Here is a 7,827-nt window from a genome sequence, read left to right as displayed (position 1 = left end):
TTTCTAGATGGTTTTGATTTGTTTAGTAGGTTGCTTGCTAAGTACCATGTTGTTTGGTATTCACTCCTTGCTTCTACACTTGTGTAGGTTTCGAGACCGAATCCATGTGATTGCTCTTCTTCTATTTCTGAGGCTTTCGAAGGATTTTAAGAGGTAGCTGCTTGTCATCCCGGCAGACCCTCTTGTTCCTTACTTTAATTATTTATGCTTTGTTCTATTCTAGAGACAAATACATTACGACTTGTACTTATCTTTCTACTTTGTATTTACATCAGTGGTTTGTACACATGACAATCAAGTTTTGGGGTTATGTTAGAATGACTAAGTTTCTGCTCTTATGTTATTATTGTCTTACTTTCCATATTTTTTTTCATAGTTTTGGGTTTGCAACTGGTTTGTCTTGGTGGGATAGACAAGTGTCATCACGTTCATTTTGTTTGCAATTAGTACATGATTTGCAAAAACCACTAGACTATCTCTGATTGAACAATGCCTCGATTATAGCTAAGAAATCATGCTTGTATCCATCAGTTTGGAAATGATTAGAAAGAATGATCTTTATATAGATGTAGAAAGCAAAACAGGCAAGTCCAGCCCCAACCCAAAAGATCCAATGCCCATTCCAAATGTGGCCTCCTCTAACAAAAGTAGTTCCAAAGCACCTAGCTGGATTCATTCCAGCTCCAACATATCCCTTTTTAGCAGTAATTGAAGTTGAAATAAACACAAGAATCCCTGCTATAAGCCCAACATAGACATGACAGTAATAGGCCCAAGTGACTTGGAATGGCAATGATCATAGGCCATCCAAAGTGAACCAAAAAGTAAAGCAAATGTACACATAAACTCAAGCCAAAATGCTTGGGCTATCTTTAAGCCCACAATGTCCGACCCATTGAGCCCAGGCGTAACTATCGTAACGGTACAACCACCAAGAGAGAATCTTTGTTCAATGGTACTACTCAACACAACTTTGAGTGCTAGTGCACCTAAAATAGCACCAACACATTGTGCCACTAAATAAATGTATCTCCTTGTGATTGCATTTGTGTGATGTGCGACTTGCGGTTGACTCGGGTACCATGCTTAGTTCTAGATATCTGTTGGTTGGCTCGAGTACCATACCAGGTATATATATCGATTGGCTCTGCTACCACGCATGTTACAATATATTTTATTAGTTGGATCGTGTACCACACCCGGTATATGTTTTATTGTTCTTTTGTATAAGTTGGCTTCATGAATGGACTAGGTTTACTTATTATGTTTATTTTCCCACATGTTGGTCCATAGGTGGCCGGGTTGTTGTGTTTAATGTTGGGATAGTTCTGGTGCAGAACGGGTTTGCATGTTAAACACTGTAGTAATTGTCTTAAAGATCCTTGAGTGGCCCGAGTTACTTGAGAGGCGAGTGGGAATCATGTATGGGTTACAAAGATGGTTTAGACATGTCTCATGTGGTTGATAGGACAGGCTGATGAGGGGGGGGGGAGGTGAATAGTTTAATTCTTTGGACTCTATATCTATGTTATGTGATTTAGAACTTTTTGGGTAAAGGTAATAGAGCCAAGGGGGCCAAGGGATAGGGTAGTTGAAATGAAAGCTTAGAGTGAGGTATGTGTGGTGGTTGGCGGGCAAGCTACGCTTAAGAATCATTAGGGTGGCATAAAGAGTGCGCTTGAGGAAGTCATAGGGTGATAAGAGAGTTGAATGTTTAATGGTAGAGTTGGCAATGGAATGAGGTAAGTGACTTAGGGGTACAATGTAGGAATCCAAGTGGTGGTATTCGGTAGAAGGGACTTATGTTTCTTTTGTTTAATGCATGTTATTATGTGGTTGATTTTGGTCGACCAATGATGTGTACCAGTACATGTTGTTTGTACTAGTACTATTCTTGATATGTCACTTGGCATGAAATTGACAACAAACTAAAATTCAGTTTATACTCCTTCTAGGGGTGTACATCATCGGGTTAATTCGGGTTTCTTAAAAATTAAATCAAACCATTTGTCTCAGTTTAAAAAATACATAAACCAAACCAAACCAATAATAGTTGGATTTTTTTATCTTGTTTTTTCGGGTTATTCGATTCTCTCGGGTTATTCGGGTTTTTTCAGGTTTTTTTAATAAAGACTAAAGAGCTTGCGTTCTTTCCATGATTTAAAAAAAATGTTGAACACTAACATGATTTTTCATCCTAGAAAAGCATTCAGTAGTTTCTTTTGGCATTGCAAGCCCATGAGTTCAATAGGCAATTCCCCATTATATTTGAAACACAAGTTTGCAAAAAATTACTATTACTAATTTGGACAAATCATAAAACAATATCAATAAAGCCTCTTTTCAAGAGCGATTCATTGTACAACTAATCTAGTATACTAGTACATTAGAGAAGTTGATGAAAGTAAAGTAGAAATAGGAATAGAAAGGATATCCCTAGCAATTTTCTCAACAATTGGATATCTACTGAACGAAACTGTCCACCAACTCAAAATATTAAAATCCTTGATCTTCACTACATCATCTTTCAAGTATATGTCCAAATCAGTTTTTTTTACGATAAATCCTTCTTTTTTTCATGTGTTTCTCCCACTGAGATTGCAACAAATCACCAGGTTCACGCATCACACAATTACCATCTTCAATATTTTCATTAGAATCTTCAGAGAAAGAACAATTGTAGTGATTATATAAGAGATTCAAAATATCTCACATCTTGAGACTTTAATCCTCCCATCAAAGAGCCAAATGCAATAGAAAGAATATACTCTATATATTGCATCTTGAATCTAGGATCCAACACAACAACAACTATCAATAACATATTCATACTCTCAAACTTACCCCAATATTTATCCATCTTGAATTTTATTCTTTTTGCCATATCAATCAAAATAAGATCATCATGTTTAGTATACTTGATAATATCATTTCGGAGATTGAAAAAATCATGAAAGAAAGAGTGGAAGTAGAATATAAGTTGCTCGATAATTTTAAAGTTTCTTGATAGAAAAAATTAAGAAACTTCACAAAAGCTTTCACATTCTTCCAATCGTCTGTTGATGAATTTTTTGTTGTTGTACTTATTTCTCGACATTGTTTTTGATAATTCTGGTCATCCACATACATTCTTGTGAAAGCTTTTTCAAATTTCAAGGCTTTATCCAACATTGTGTATGTCGAGTTCCATCTAGTCTCAACATCTAGACTTACAAGATCACGGGTGTCAATCTTAACTTTCTCAACAAAGGACTTGAAAGTAGCAAATCTTGAAGAAGAAGAAGACCTAACATATTTCACTGAACTTCTTATATGAGAAATGGGCTCAATTTGTTCATCCAGTCCCTCTTTTACAATCAAGTTTAAAATATGAGCATTACATTCGACATGTAAAAATTGATTTTCAAACATTACACCTTTTCAATCTTCAATACACCCCTTTAAACTCTTAATGGCAGCATCATTTGCGGTTGCATTATTCAAGGTCACTGTAAAACAAGTTCTCAATGCCCCAACCTAATAAGCAATCCTCAATCCCCTTAGGTTTTTGAAAAATATTAAGAATTCTCTTTTGGAGATTCCATTGATCATCAATCCAATGTGCAATGACGATCATATAAGTATATTTTGAATTGACGTCCATGTATCACTTGTAAGACAAATACGTTGGTTTTTTATAAGCTCCTTAAGCTTTTCTTTCTCTTCTTGATAAATCCTTAGACAATGTCGAGCAACAATTACACGAATTTGGAAAGGCTTTAGCCATTAATTTTTTGAATCCTTCTCCCTCAACAGCTCTAAACGATTGCTCATCAATAATTATAAATTCGGCAATTGCTCTCTTAATTTCATCCATATTAAACACCCCATTTTCAGTGGAACCACCTTCTGGCCAAACTCTTAATGTTGTGAAATGGAGACTTGAGACATTTCACAGTTAAATGATTCTATAACGTAGTCGTCCCATTGACATTGTCGGCAGCAAAGGTTTTAGGACAATAATTGCATTTTGCCCTACATTTACCTCCTTTAGCAATAAACTTGGAGAAACGATCCCAAATTTGAGATGTTTCTCTATCTGTATTTCCGGAGTTAGGAGCAACGGGAGGAGTTGCTCTTTTTTGCTTTTTAGGAGGTGTGCGTCGACGAGGAGTTACTTTATCTTGTTGTTGAGATGTTGTCGGCATAGTTGAAGGAATATTGATAATCACCTCCACATCCATTCCAGAAAGTGTAGTTTACATCCAAAAAGAAAGTTGTTGCACATACATAACAATAGTTATTAGTTTTCTGATACATGACTGTGATTCAACAAGACTTCCATTCACGTATTGTGCACAAGACTTAGAAGTACATTTCACTTTGAAACAAAAATAGATGCACATATAGTACAAAATATTTGGCTAGAAAAGTTTGGTGTACAAAGTAACACAAATAATTTTTAGGTAGTGGGCTCCACTATGTAGTCCAAAGTCCAAACTAATATTAAACATAAAATTATGAGAAAGATAAAGAAAAATTTATAAATTATATAATAATAAATATTTTTTTCGTATAAAATAAAATTAATATATATATATATATATATATATATATGCCTAGTACAATATGGACACAGACTTTACATCTGTAAAACCTATATGGTATATAGATATAGACACTCTTGTAACAATATTACAAGTAATAAAAGACTTAGATGAAAATCTAAAAAGAAAAATAGTAAAAATAATTACTTTAAAAAACAAAAAAGACGAAGAAATATATAATGTCGGGTTGGTTTGGTCTCGGGCTGACTTTTTTTAGTTAAAACCAAACCAACCCAATTATAGTCGGGTTTTTTTTCAATACCAAACCAAGTCAAACCAAATCACTAGTCGAATTTTTTTCTATTTAACTCGGTTCGCGATTTGATTCGGCTTGCGGTTCGGTTTTGTTCACCCCTAACTCCTTCCATTTTCCTAACCATACATTATACAACTAATCCGATCAAACACATATAACATAAACAGAAAACAAGACAACCATCACCTACACCAAGCAGTCCTTCCCTGACAATTATCCAGCTCATACTCCACTTACTGTCACGACAAAAAAAATGGACGTGATGGCACTCGTCTTATCCCACCAAGACAAGTCAGCCTAAACCTCAATCATTACAATAAAATAAGGAAATTTTATAATCAACTCAAAAATACCCCCAAAATCTGGTTGTCACGTGCACAAGCCTCTAAAGTATTACAATTGATTCAAAAGAAAAACACAAGTCTCAACTAACCTTGTCTCTAGAATATAACAAGATCATAAATAGGAGTAAGAAGGTCTGCTGAGATGACAAGCAACTACCTCACAACCTCCACAAGAAGCCTCAGACAAAAAGAGAAGAGAAAGAGTATCACAAAGATCTGGGCTAGTAACCTACAAAAATATAGAAGCAAGTGGTGAGTACCAAACCACACGGTACTTAACAATTAAACTTCTAAACACAAGCTAAGGGAATAGAATATGGGTACTCCTTACACCCCAACCGAACCTCCACAACTACAACCTGTATAAAACCAGCTCAACCTAACAGTTCACAATTTACATAGCTCACAGCTCAACAACAATATTCTAACAATTACATATTCTCAGCAACAAACTCAATATTCATCAATCACAAGTTCCACAGAAAGGCCCTCACAAGATCAGCAACACACAAGATCAAGTTCACCAATGATAAAGATGTGCAATGCAATGTCAAGTATAGTGATGCATGTCTGACCTAACGATACACACCCACTGTCTCTCAGTCCGGGACCCATGGGGACATATCTGTCCATTCATCCGTCGTGGCGTACGACACGTCCCTCGATAATAGTATCCATTACGGCGCGCGATAAGTCCCTCGATATATAGTATCCGTCGAGGAGCACGACACGTCCCTCAAAATGGTACATCCTCTTTAATTTCTTATTCTTTCTCATTCACATAACACTTGTCACAATCATGTATCAAAACAATGCAAATGACATGTTCACAATAATGAGGAGATGGCCATTTTCATAACATTGCACAATTTACAACAACACAATCGTGATACAACACCAACAATGAATCAATAAGCCTTTCAAAATCATTCTCAACACATCATACACCAACAATTAATCACATTGCCTTGTATTACCCCTTTTTCATCGTTAGAATTATTCAATATGGACAAGTCAACCCATCACCAAGTTTCATTATCCCCAACACATACCACAATGAAATACACGACTCTATGCATTTAACAAGGGTTTAGAAATCCACTTGCCTCAAATAGTCGAACAATCACTCCGGGACTTGATTATTGCCCTTTTATTGAGCCTCCAAATAAATGCAATATATTCAAATAAGTAATTACAATAAAATTTTCGAACTAACAACACTCATATTATCATATGTCTAGCTTAGACCCAAAACTCACCCGAATTTATAATAAAATTTCTAAATCTTGATTCCAACCAATAGGTCAAATCTCATACTTCCTGAATTTCAAGTCTAGGATTAAGTCATAATATCTCCAAACACTACAACATTGATAGTTTTCATATAATATAATACACCCAATATTTAATTACATATCTCGATATATCAAATTTGGATCTTAATATGATAACCTCAAAAATAATTCTTAAACTGAAAATATACAGAACCAGTGACCTTTAACAACGAACACCAAGTCTACCATGAAGTATGCAGAATATCAATTAACTCCTTAAAAAAAATAAAAATTCCAACGATTACATCATCATTCTCTCATTCCCTAATTACTTTTTTGTCATCATTACCTCATTATTGGTAAAACACTTAATTGCCCACTATATTTGACCTAAAATTTCTCACACAACACCAATTCAATTAACCTCTCTCATTCGGCTAAACAAATATTATTTTAATATATTAATGTTGATGCAAAACAATTTCCTCTACACATTAAAATAGTAATGGTGTTGGTATTCTTATACCTGGAAAAGAAGATGTTGCCTCTTGTGATACGCTGCATCCGTCCTTTTGAGCATAGCTCATTAATGCTATGTTCTATTTAATTTATTTCAATACCTAAGTTAAGTGAAATCGGGTAGTAATTAAATTATGGACTTGACCCATTAATCACTAATTAAATTAATTCTATAAAATTTATCAAGTAAATAATTAACTATAGCTAAATGAATAATTTAAAATTTTCAAATCAACTTCACCGACTGATCAAAATAACTCGAGGCAACTATCGAGAGGGGTAAAATAATAATTTATAAAAAATTATAAAAATGACTATTTTGGTCATTACACTTACCTACAGCTTACCACCCATGGAATATAACCTAGCAGCTATCAACATGCCAATATTTATAATCAATTACCTTACCATCCTAACAACAATTTACAACACATTTAACCATCAAGACTACATTCCTAAAGGCTCATACACGCAATCTCCCAACAACTTACAAGTTAATGTGCAGTTCAAAATTGGCCTATTTACTGGGTTAAGCCTAGCCTATCTGGAAGTCAAGCAACTGCTAAAGAAATCTGAACATGAGCTTCTGATTTCTTTTGTGAAGCTTTAGCTTTCTCTTAATAAAAAATAATAACACCAGTACAAAATAAACACAATTGTCTTAAATATTCCCAAATTATAACTTAAACTCAAACCTCAGGCGAACCTCATGATTTTCCCACCCAATCCAGGGATTTTCCTTCCTCAATTCCCCTAAAGTTATCAAATTCATGGTTACATTAGTAAATTACGGTAAAACAAAATCTAGAATAATTGTTTTTCTAAACAACACAGGTCTTACACCCGAA

General features: G+C 34.6%; 1 pseudogene; it reads right to left on the bottom strand.

Annotated features, from left to right (window-relative positions):
• Positions 1-439: 439 nt before the first annotated feature.
• On the bottom strand, positions 440-4,223 carry LOC102600466 (aquaporin-like; annotated as a pseudogene).
• Between the last annotated feature and the right edge of the window lie 3,604 nt (positions 4,224-7,827).

This window comes from Solanum tuberosum, unplaced genomic scaffold (genome assembly GCF_000226075.1).
Source record: "Solanum tuberosum cultivar DM 1-3 516 R44 unplaced genomic scaffold, SolTub_3.0 scf00079, whole genome shotgun sequence".
NCBI lineage: Eukaryota > Viridiplantae > Streptophyta > Magnoliopsida > Solanales > Solanaceae > Solanum > Solanum tuberosum.
The sequence above is the reverse complement of the archived record's forward strand: the minus strand, read 5'-3'. Positions and strand labels throughout refer to the sequence as shown.